Consider the following 11,798-nt stretch of genomic DNA (forward strand, 5'->3'; position numbering starts at 1 on the left):
CACGAGTACTGGGGGTGGCTCCTCTGCCACAGGAGGTGCCTCAGTCTCTATCGGCATCTGCTGAGGCTTGGGGCAGGAAGAACCCTCGGCATCATCACATCCTTCTACTACCTCTGTGGTAGGTGTAATCTGAGCATATACTCCTCACTGGACTCTGCGCACCATCCCCATCAACCTCAACGTCTCTATGCCCAGGGAGCAGGTACAATCACCTTCTCGGCCCCTCTGATTGCGTCGAGTAAACCCATATCGACGACTAGCCTCATGATGTAGGGGCTCGAGAAAATCACTCCTAATCTGGCATACTACCCCTGATGTCGTATATACTTTTCCATAACATGCCCCAAATGTATTGGTGTGCGCTGTACCGTAGAGTACAAGTATAGTAGCTCCTGTCGGCTGAGCACACCAGTACTATCACCATCCCCGTTCACTGATCTGTTCAGAATGGATTGAACGTATCTGTAGCTCTGGTGGGAGAGGCAGGTGGCCTTAAAAACCCCAGGCTCATGCTGCCCCTGTCCACAAAATGCACTGTATACACGCTGCAGTGTCAAACTCCCAGGATAATCTGTGGGCAACTGCTCATACTCCTCGGTCGTTGTGTATGCCAGATCATATAGCTCCATCGAAATTGAAAATTGAGTGACGCTAAAGCTATGGTACTGTCCGAGCACTGGAAACTGTATAGCTCCTATACTGTCAGAACTGGAATACGAGCGATCGAACTCGAATGATGCTAAAACCTTGAGCGTCAATGTGAGGATGACAGGGTCTCTGATCGATAATAAACGACCCTAACTACCAACCGCAAGCATGTCCCTCTACTTCCTCCACCATATCACCTACCATCTGTAACTCTCTCAAAGTCTCTAGGTCAGGAAAACGCGACTATCCAAATCATAACCTTGACAACCTCTCGAAGCAAGCTTGGTGCTCGGGAATCACAAAATCCATGCGTTCGGCCTCAGGTGATGACTCTTGTGGGCGCTTGCCATCTTGCTTCTTTGACCGGGGTGCCATGTCTGCAAAAAATTTGAAAAAAGAAATGATCAAAGAAGCTCTCAGAGTAAAATTGCAGAAATCCACACAGTCGTGTGGAATTTTCACACACCCATGTGGATCCACGGGGCATGAAAATTGCACGGTCGCGCTTCATTAAACCACAAATACACCTTTTTATTAGTTCTAACTTCGTTATAAGCATGCATAACCCTTATAATTGTAGAAACAAAGCAATATTAACCAGTTTCATCGATTAAAATTAAGAATTGATGAAGAAAAGAAGGAAATAGGGCTTACCGATGAGTTGAACTGTAAAACTTTGAATTGGCTGGAAAACCTAGTGAAAATCCTTCTAAAATGGCGGTACGAGTTCAGGAAAGAGTGGAAATGTTCTCTCAAATGAATTAGGAGTGTGAGAATGAAGAGAAACTATGAGACTTTAAAAGAAAGTGGCGCCTCTTGACGTTCTGTACATCCGCACGGGTGTGCGGAAATTACGCACGCCCATCCGCTTCCACAGGAGAGAATCATATTGGCAGACGCACGCCCTTGTGCGTTCTCGGGAAGACACTCCTCTGCCTCTGAATACAACTGCACGGGCATGTGAAAAATACCCACGCCCATGCGCCCGACCCACAGGGGCAGACACACGCCCCTGTGGCTTCTCTATCCACCCGAGAAGATTCAATAAGTGTTTCCCACGCCCGTGCAAAAATTCCGCATGGGCGTGGACATTCACAGGCCCAACTCACAAGGGCGAACGCACGCCCCTGTATCTTCTTGGGATGGAGGAGAGTGTTCTGCAGAGGTTTACACGGGCGTGCGGAAAATACCCACGCCCATGTATTTGTCAGAGGGTCACCCACAGGGGGCGAGTCCATGCCCCTATGCGCTCTCTAGAAAAACTTCCAAGTCTTTGCAGGAAGACACACGCCCCTGCGAAAATTACCTACGGGCGTGCAGATGGCACAAGGTCGGTCACAGGGGTGCGTCCAAGCCCCTCTGCCTTCTCTGGACGAGCTCACAGTGCAAGCCCACGGGCATGTGTTTTCTCTGGATGCCTTAAAAACTCTGCAGGCTATGCAGAATATTCCTAAACATGTATACACTCAGAGCCTGCCTTACTACGCAAAATATACCAGAGAAAATATGAGAAACTAACTCGCGTGACCAAAAACTTCGCCAAAACAAATTAAAGCACACGATGATATCAAAAATCCACAAGAAAACTCACAACAATGCATCAAAACATATAGTCACCAATACTCAACACCTTATTCATGCAAACACTAAACTAACAACTAAGAAAACTATAAAAACTTGGGTTGCCTCCCAAGAAGCGCTTGTTTAACGTCACTAAGCTTGATATACCATGTCTTACCTCACGGGGGCTCATAGATGAAGGTTTTCTTCTTACCCATGACTTGAAAGCACGATGAGAAAAGTCTCTTAAAGGTAGAGGGAGAATCCCCGGGTTAGATGGTGCTTTCTCCTCTAGACCAAGCATTATTACTTCCTCATTATCTAACTCTTTGTCTAGTAACCCTTCGTATGGGTCCGGGTTGAACATCTCCTGCATATATTCATCAATAATTTCATCAGTAGTGTCGAAAAAATACAAAGTATCATCGAAGTCGAGGAAATGATGCATGGCTTCGGTGAGGCGGTATGTGAGCTTATGATCTCCAACCCTCAGTGTTAGCTCTCCGCCGTCCATGTCAATTGATGCCTTGGAAGTGCACAAGAATGACCTCCCAAGTATTAAAGGAACATCTACATCCTCATTAGCGTCCAACACCACAAAGTCTACAAGAAATATATAATTGTCAACCTTGACAAACATATCTTCAATGATGCCCCTCAGATGTCTCACCGTTCAGTTCGCCAATTGCAATGTCATCCGAGTGGGTCTAGGCTCTCCCAAGCTTAACTTCTGAAAGAAAGAATATGACATAATGTTGGTACTAGCCCTTGAGTCTGCCAATACCATTTCTTCACCCAAATTGCCAATATTGCACGGAATGATGAAGCTTCCTAGGTCTTTCTTCTTGTTCGGCATATTCTTTTGCAAGACCACTAAGCAAGAGGCATCTAAAATCATGGAGGCACTCTCCTCCAACTTCCTTTTGTTGGTCAACAAGTCTTTCAAGAACTTCGCATACCTAGGCATTTGGAATAATGCCTCAACAAAGGGATTGTTTATGTGTAGTTGCTTGAACAAACCCAGAAACTTCTTGTATTGTTCATCCACTTGGTTATTCTTCAATCTAGAGGGATAAGTGATTCTTGGCTTGTAAGGTGGGGGTGCCACCTCCTTTTCCTTGGTTGCTCCCTCCTCAACCTCTAAGACCTCGGGTGCTTCTACATTGGGCTTCTCACTCAGAAGCCTACCCTCAACCACACGACCACTTCTTAAAGTGATCGCCTTCACATGTTCTCTCGGATTGGTCTCAGTGTTACTTGGCAAGCTTTCTTGTGGTCTCTTCGATAGAGACTTCGCAATTTTCCCATTATCTAGGTTGTGCAATGAAGCAGTGTTGTTATAAAGTGTAGCCTCGACCGATTAAAACCGTGTATCAGATGATTGCACAAATTTAGTCAAGGCCCTCTCTAAATCGGTCATCCGGGTCTTCAAGCCTGCTCAATTCTCCATGTTTGGGGATTGTTGTTATTAGAAACCCGGTGGTGCCATGGCCTTTTGTTGTCCTTGGTTACTCCATGAAAAGTTGGATGACTCTTCCAACCCATATTGTAGGTGTTGCTATATGGATTCCCTTGGTTCCTCATTGCATTACCCACGAAGTCGACTTTCTCCACCGAAGATGCATCACCAATAGAGATCGGGCAATCGGAGGGAGCATGTCCTCCACCACACCCGGTGCAAGTAGTCATGGATGCCACTCTATTAGAAGTTAGAAGGTCTAACTTCATACACAATAATTCCACTTGGGCCGCCAAAGAAGTGACTGTATCTATTTCATGGAGCCCGGCCACCTTTTTTCTTTCCCACGCATTCCACTAATAACTGTTCATGGGCATGTCTTCTACTAACTGTCAGGCTTCTTCCGGGGTTTTACTCCCCATGTACCTCATACGGCGGCATCTAGAAATTGCCTTGTACTCTGATTCAACCCATTATAGAAAGACTGAATGATCATCCATTCGGTAAATCCGTGTTGTGGGCACCTCCGCAAAAGATCCTTGAAGCACTCCCATGTCTCAAATAATGACTCCAGTTCCATCTGCACAAACGATGATATCTCATTACGAAGCTTGCCGACTTCCCCGGAGGAAAGTATCTAGCAAGAAAAGCGTTGACCATCTCATTCCAAGTCATGATGGATGCTTTGGGCAAGGAATGAAGCCACTGCATGGCTCTTCCCTTGAGAGAAAATGGGAAAGCCCTCAATCTAATAGCATCATCCGATACACCGTTAATCTTTAGCATATCACAAACTTCCAAGAAGTTCTCTATGTGGTTGTTTGGATCCTCATTGGCCAAATCATTGAACTGCGGTGATTGCTGAATCATTTGGATGAATACCGGCTTTAGCTCAAAGTTCAGAGCTGTAATCGGGGGTCGCACAATACTCGATTGTGTGCCCAAAATTGAGGGTCTAGCAGAATCAGAAAGTGTTCTCTGTTACTCATTATGTTCTGCCATATTATCTGACCCTTCAACTTCTATTTTAGCTTGATTAGATGGTTCTTGCACAGTTTCTTTACCCCTTCTTTTGAGTGTACGTTGATGTTCAGGATCATCTTCAACTAGTATCGAACGGTTCCCTCGGGTCATAACCTAGAGCTGCACTAAAAGAAAGAAAACAAATCAGAATGATGATAAAATAAGAAGATATGAAATAGAATGAACGAATGAATGAATGAATAGCTAGGATAGCAAAGTGCAAATTATCTCTAAACACCTACTCCCCAGTAATAACACCAAAAACTTGACAACGCCCCGTTGCATGTGACCCGCAACTGCACGGGTTTGTCGAGTAATAAAATCCAAGGTGAGTGGGTATCATATCCACAGGGAGTAGGGGAATAAAAATACTTAAATTTCTTCTTAACCAAGTGAAGATGAATAAAGATTTTGGTGACAAGATGTAATGTAAACAAGAATAAAAGAGACAAGAAAGAGAAGCACAAGTAAATGAGAGATAAGGCAATCGATATAAATGGGGTACTCGGATATTGTTCCACCTAGGATAATCGTTTCAAGTGCAAAACCAACTATTATGCTTCCTAACTAATGCATTAATGAGTCATGGAGATCCTTTAATACACGGTCCCAAATCTAATGTCAACCGTGACTAACTCTATACGATGTCCCGGAGGAGAAATCGAGCAATCTCAACACCTCGCACTCGTATAGAATTGCATTGAGTTCAAGGGATTAAAAGTGATAATCCTCTTCTTAGATGTAGACCTAACCCTTTGGTCCAAGTGAGAGGTCCCTAGTTACAATTAAGCCCTAAGTGCTAAACTCACTTCAACGCTTCACTCCGTTGCCTCTACAACTAAGCCGTAGCGAAAGGTCATCCCTTAGCCCATTAACTCTACTATGACCGCAAAGAACTTAAGGAAATGGAGGTAGGATAAATCACACCGAAGGGGAAAGGGGACGCTCTGCAACCTCTCGACTCACCCTCTCGACCCTCTCCAATCTAGCTTTGTCTAACTCTCGTGGTGTGTCACTCACTCACAAGGGTTGCCAATATGAACTCTCAACCCTAGTGTCACTCTAAGGGAGTATTAATTCAATCAAGCATTCAAGATTGGAATTCAATAAAAATATTAATTAATGAAAGCATAATAAAAGTTTTAATGAAACAAATACATTCTAGGGTTCTGATAAGTGCTTGTGCGATACGAATGGGAAGCGTTCAATCCTTATGTTGAGCATTACTTTTCTCGGGTTTTTACACTAATATGTTTGTTTTTATGTTACTTTTATGCAGGTAGGGTTGTGAGTCCGAGTATGAAGGAAATAGGCCAATGTGGATCATAATGCACCAATTTTGGAGGAAATCTTGCTAAGGTTCATACGCGAAGACATAGGTCAGGTGTGAGATGCTAGAGTGTGTGCCAACCTCCTCGTATGCGAGTGGGCACATCCATTTGGAGGGGCACAAAGGCAGTCACATTCGAGCATTCCGACTTATGCACATAGAACCAAGAGCTCCACCAACGTGTACGCCATTGAAGAAGCAAGTGATCCACGACATGAACGTGTGCCCGTTGCGTTATCCCGATGAAAGTATGGAATTGGAAAGCTATTCAGGGCGAATAATGTAGCAGAGCACTGTAGCAACACTGTAGCATATATTGTAGCAGCACTGCTCACCGCCGGCAGAGAAACCAGAGAAACAGAGAATCCACACGGGCGTGTGGAAATTATCCACGGGCGTGTAGTCGCCCGATTCCAGCCCTATTTAAAGCCGATTTAGCCCCGATTTTGGTATTCTTTTCTCCATCTTTTCTCCAACTTGAGAGAGGGCTTCGGCTAGGGTTTCAAGGGGTATTGGCCATTGTTTTGGAGAGGTTCTATGGCTCCGACATCGTCATTCCTTAGGAAGAAGGTTGGTAGGGGAGCTTCCGTCGAGGCGTATTCTATACCGGACGAGGGAATCCTAGGACGACGAGTAAAGGACTTTCCACAAGACCATCGACATGACTATCGAGGGGGTTTCTTTATGGATTCATTGCTTTTATATTCTATTTCTTTGATTGTACTTAGCTCCATGGAGAGCTAAACCCCTAGTGGGTACTCGGGTATTGTGAACCCTAGGATGTATTTATTTCTTTGAACCTCTTTATTATGCTTTCAATAAATTGATGCTTATTGTGAGTTCCAACCTTGAATGCTTGATTGTATGAACATTTCCCCTCGAGTGACACTAGGGTTCAGAGTTCTTGTTGGTAACCTTGTGAGTGAGTGACACACCACGAGCGTTAGACAAAGCTAGGTTGGAAAGGGTTGAGAGGGTGAGTCGAGAGGTACAGGAGCGTCCCCTTTCCCCTCTGGCGTGATAAATTCTACCTCCGTTCCTCGAGTTCTTTGCGGCCATAATAGAGTGAATGGTCTAAGGGATGAACTTCCGCTGGGGCTTAGTTGCGCGTGCAACGGAGTGAAGCGTTGAGGTGATCTTAGTATCTAGGGCTCAATTGTGGTTAGGGACCTTTCACCTGGACCAAAGGGTTAGGTCTATAATTAGGAAGAGATTTATCACTTGGAATCCCTAGAGCTCATTGCAACTCTATGTGAGTGCGAGGTTGAGAGGTTATCTAATCTCTCCTCCGGGACATGTATAGAGTTAGGACGTTAGATTTGGGACTATGTAATTAAGGATTTCCATGACTCACCATTGCATTGATTAGGAAGCATAATAGAGGGTTCTTGCACTTGAAACAATTATCCTAGGAGGAGCATTATCCGGGTACCCCATCTTTATCGATTGCCTTACCCCCTTCTTTACTTTTGCTCTCTTACTTGTTGCTTTTACTGTTGAGAATTGAATCATTGTCACACTCATTATCATTGATCTTTTACATAGCTAAGAATCGAATTAAGTATTTTTATTCCCTACTCCCTGTGGATTCGATACCCGCTCACCCAGGATTATTACATCGACAAACCCGTGCACTTGCGGGATATACGCAAGGGGACCTTGTCAGGTTCATAAATCCAAGTATCCACTAGGCGGTTTAGCTCTCCATGGAGCTAGTTACAATCAACAATGAAATCGAATATAAAAACAAGTAATCCATAGAAAACCCCCTTGATAGTCATGGCGATGGTCTTGTGGAGTAGCCTTGTCTACTCCAAAGGTCCCCTTGTCCGGCATAGGGTACACCTCACCGGATCGGTGCCAATGAAAGCTCCTCCAATAATCTTCTTCCAAGTGGAGCATGATGTCAAAGCCGTAGAACCTCTCCAAAACCCTTGTCAATACCTCTCAAAACCCTACCCGCAACCCTCTCAATAGATGGGGAAAGAATGGAGAAAATAATACTGAAATCGGGGCTGAATCGCGGCTTAAATAGGGTTAGAATCAGGCATTCACACCCCCCTGTGGATTTTCCACACGGGTGTGTGGAATTTCCGCATGGGCGTGGATAATTTCCACATGCCCGTGTGTATTCTCTGAAATTCTCTTTTTCGGCCGGCAGTGAACAGTACTTGCTACATGTTTTTCTACAGTATTTTACTACAGTGCCCTATTACAATACCAGCCTGAAACACTCCCGAATCCATATTATCATCGAGGTAACGTAAACGGGCACACGTTTACATTGTAGATCGCTTTGCTTCTTCAATAAACGGCCTCATTGGTGAAGATCTTGCTATCAATGCATAAATCGGGATACTCGAATGTGACTGCTTTTATGCCCCTCTAAATCATTGTGCTAGCTTTAATACAAGGAGGTTGGCACACATTCTCGCATCTTGAACCCGACATATATCTTCGCATTTGATCCTTCTCAAGATTTCCTCCAAATAGTGCATTCACGATCTACATTGGCTTCTTTTTTTAACATTTGGCCTCACAACCCTATATGCATGAAAGTAACACAAATGCATAAGTATTAGCGCTAAAACCTGATAAAAGTAATGCTTATCATAAGAAAAAAAATACTTCACATTTTTATCACACAAGCACTTATCAGTACTGCAGAAATTAGCACGGTCGTGTGGAATTTCCATACGGTCGTAGGGATCTACGGGGCGTGAAAACCGCACGGCGTGCCTCACAAAACCAAAAAGGCACCTTTTTATTGTTCTAACTTCGTTCTAAGCATGCATAACCCATCTAATTGTAGGACTGAAGCAACATTCACTAGTTTCATCGATTAAAATCAAGAATTGAGGAAGAAAAGAAGGAAAGAAGGTTTATCAACGATTTGAACTGTAAAGCTTGGAATTGGCCAGAAAAACTAGTAAAAATCCTTCTAAAATGACTGTACGAGGTTGGGAAATAGTGAGAATGCGCTCTTTGATTAATTAGAAGTGTGAGAATGAAGAGATATGATGAGACTTTAAAGGAAACTCGCGCCCCTTGACATTCCGTACATCCACATGGTTGTGTGGAAATTACCCACGCCCGTTTGACTCCACAGGAGAGCATCTACTAGGGTTGATGCATGCCCCTGTGCGCTCTCGTAATAACACTCAATGTCTTTGGATGCATCCACACAGGTGTGGATTTTCACAGGCCCAACTCACAGGGGCAAACGTACATCCCTGTGTGCTCTCAGGATGGAGGAGAGCACTTCTTCAAAGATCCACACGGGCATATGGAAAATACCCACGCTCGTGCGTTTGTCACAGGATACCCACAGGGGCGAGTCTACGCCCTTAAGCCCTCTCGGGAAAAATCTCTAAGTTTCTGCAGGAAGACACATGCTCGTGCGTAAATTACCCACGGGCGTGTGGATGTCACAAGGTCATTCGCAGGGTTGAGTCCACGCCCCTATGCCTTCTCTGGAAGAGCTCACAATAGAGACCCACGCGCTTGTGGAATTTCCACACGCCCATGCGTTTTCTCTGGATGTGTTAGAAAACTCTGCAAGCTCTGTAAAAAAAATTTCTGAACACATAGGACACCAAGAGCCTGTCCTATCATGCAAAATATACCAGAGAAAACATGAGAAACTAGCTCAAACATCCAAAAACTTCCTAAACACATTAAAGCACATGATGACACCAAAAATCCACGAGAAGAATTACAGCAATGCATCAAAACATATAGACACTAACACTCAACATCTTATTCATGCAAGCACTAAACTAACCACTGAGAAAATAGTAAATGCTTGGGTTGCCTCCAAAGAAGAGCTTGTTTAACGTCACTTAGTTTGATGTACCTTGTCTTACCTCACGGGGGCTCATAGAGGAAAGTTTTCCTCTTACTATGACTTGAAAGCACAATGAGCAAAGTCTCTTGAAGATAGAGGAGGAGTTATCGGGCTTGGTACCACTTAACAAAGGTTCGTCCACCTTGTTCGGTTCTTATGCATCCCCAACAGCCTTGGGGCATTTCTTGTGGCCTCCTTTGCCCGCTTCATCTTCCGGAGTACCTTCTTCATGATTCCCAGAGTAGATGGTCCTTTCTCCTCTAGACCAAGCATCATTACTTCCTCTTTATCCACCTCTTGGCCTAGTAACCCCTCGTACGGTTAAGGGTTAAACATCTCCTGCACATAATCATCAATTATCTCATCAGTAGTGTCGAGAAAGTAAAGAGTATTATCGAAATCGAGAGAATGCCGCATGGCTTCGGTGAGGTGGTATGTGAGCTTATCATCTCCAACCCTCAGTGTTAACTCCTCGTCGTCCATGTCGATCAATGCCTTGGAAGTGCACAAGAATGGCCTCCTAAGTATCAAAGGAACATCTACATCCTCGTTGACGTCCAACACCATGAAGTCTACAGGAAATATATACTTGTCAACCTTGACAAGTACATCTTCAATGATGCCCCTCGAATGTCTCACTGTTCGGTCCACCAATTACAATGTTATTCTAGTGGGCCTAGGCTCTCCCGAGCCTAGCTTCTGAAAGAAAGAGTATGGCATGACGTTGATACTGGCCCTTGAGTCCGCCAATGCCATTTCTTCACCCAAATTGCCAATGATGCACGGGATAATGAAGCTTTCTGGATCTTTCTTCTTTTTTGGCATATTCTATTTTAAGACCGCCGAGCAAGATGCATCTAGAATCACGGAGGCACTCTCCTTCTTTTGTTGGTCAACAAGTTTTTCAAGAACTTCGCATACTTAGGCATTTGAGATAATGCCTCAACAAAGGGAATGTTTATGTGTAATTTCTTAAACAAACCCAAAAACTTATTGTACTGTTCATCCGTTTAGTCATTCTTTAATCTAGAGGAATAAGGGATTCTTGGTTTGTAAGGTGGGGGTACCACCTCCTTCTCCTTGTTTGCTTCCTCCTCAACCTCTACAACCTCGGGTGCTTCAACATTGGTCTTCTCACTCAGAAGCATACCCTTAACTTCACGACCACTTCTCAAAGTGATCGCCTTCACATGTTCTCTTGGATTGGTCTCGGTGTTACTTAGCAAGCTTCCTTATGGTCTCTCCAATAGAGAGTTTGCTATTTGCCCCACTTGATTCTCTAGATTGTGCAATGAAGCGGTGTTGTTGTGAAGTGTAGCCTCGACCGATTGAAACCGTGTATCCGATGATTGCATAAATCTAGTCAACGCTTTCTCTAAGTCGGTCATCCGGGTCTCTAAACCTGAAACTCTATTCTCCATGTTTGGGGCTTGTTGTTGTTTAAACCCCAGTGATGCCATGGCCTTTTGCTGCCCTTGGTTACTCTATGAAAAGTTGGGGTAACTCTTCCAACCCGGATTGTAGGTGTTGTTATATGGATTACTTTGGTTCCTCATTACATTACCCACAAAATCAACTTTCTCCACTGAAGATGCATCACCAATAGAGATCGGGCAATCAGATGAAGCATGTCTTCTACCACACCCGTTGCAAGTAGTCATGGCAGCCACTCTATTAGAAGTTAGAAGGTCTAACTTCTTACTCAACGATTCCACTTGGGCCGCCAAAGAAGTGACTGTATCTATTTCATGGAGCCCAACCACCTTTTTCCTTTCCCGCACATTCCACTAATCATGGTCATGTCTTCTACTAATTGTCAGGCTTCTTCCGGGGTTTTACTCCCCATTGTACCTCCTACGGCGGCATCTAGTAATTGCCTTGTGCTCGGATTTAACCCATTATAGAAAGTTTGAATGATCATCCATTCGGGA

The 11,798-nt window shown here is 44.3% G+C and overlaps 1 non-coding gene across 1 annotated transcript; it reads left to right on the forward strand.

The window, feature by feature from the left end:
• Positions 1-4,173: 4,173 nt before the first annotated feature.
• On the forward strand, positions 4,174-4,280 carry LOC120271295. The gene has a single exon (XR_005539912.1). It is a non-coding gene; the product is annotated as a small nucleolar RNA R71 (small nucleolar RNA).
• Positions 4,281-11,798: the final 7,518 nt, after the last annotated feature.

The sequence above is a fragment of the Dioscorea cayenensis genome, chromosome 10, assembly GCF_009730915.1.
Source record: "Dioscorea cayenensis subsp. rotundata cultivar TDr96_F1 chromosome 10, TDr96_F1_v2_PseudoChromosome.rev07_lg8_w22 25.fasta, whole genome shotgun sequence".
Lineage (NCBI taxonomy): Eukaryota > Viridiplantae > Streptophyta > Magnoliopsida > Dioscoreales > Dioscoreaceae > Dioscorea > Dioscorea cayenensis.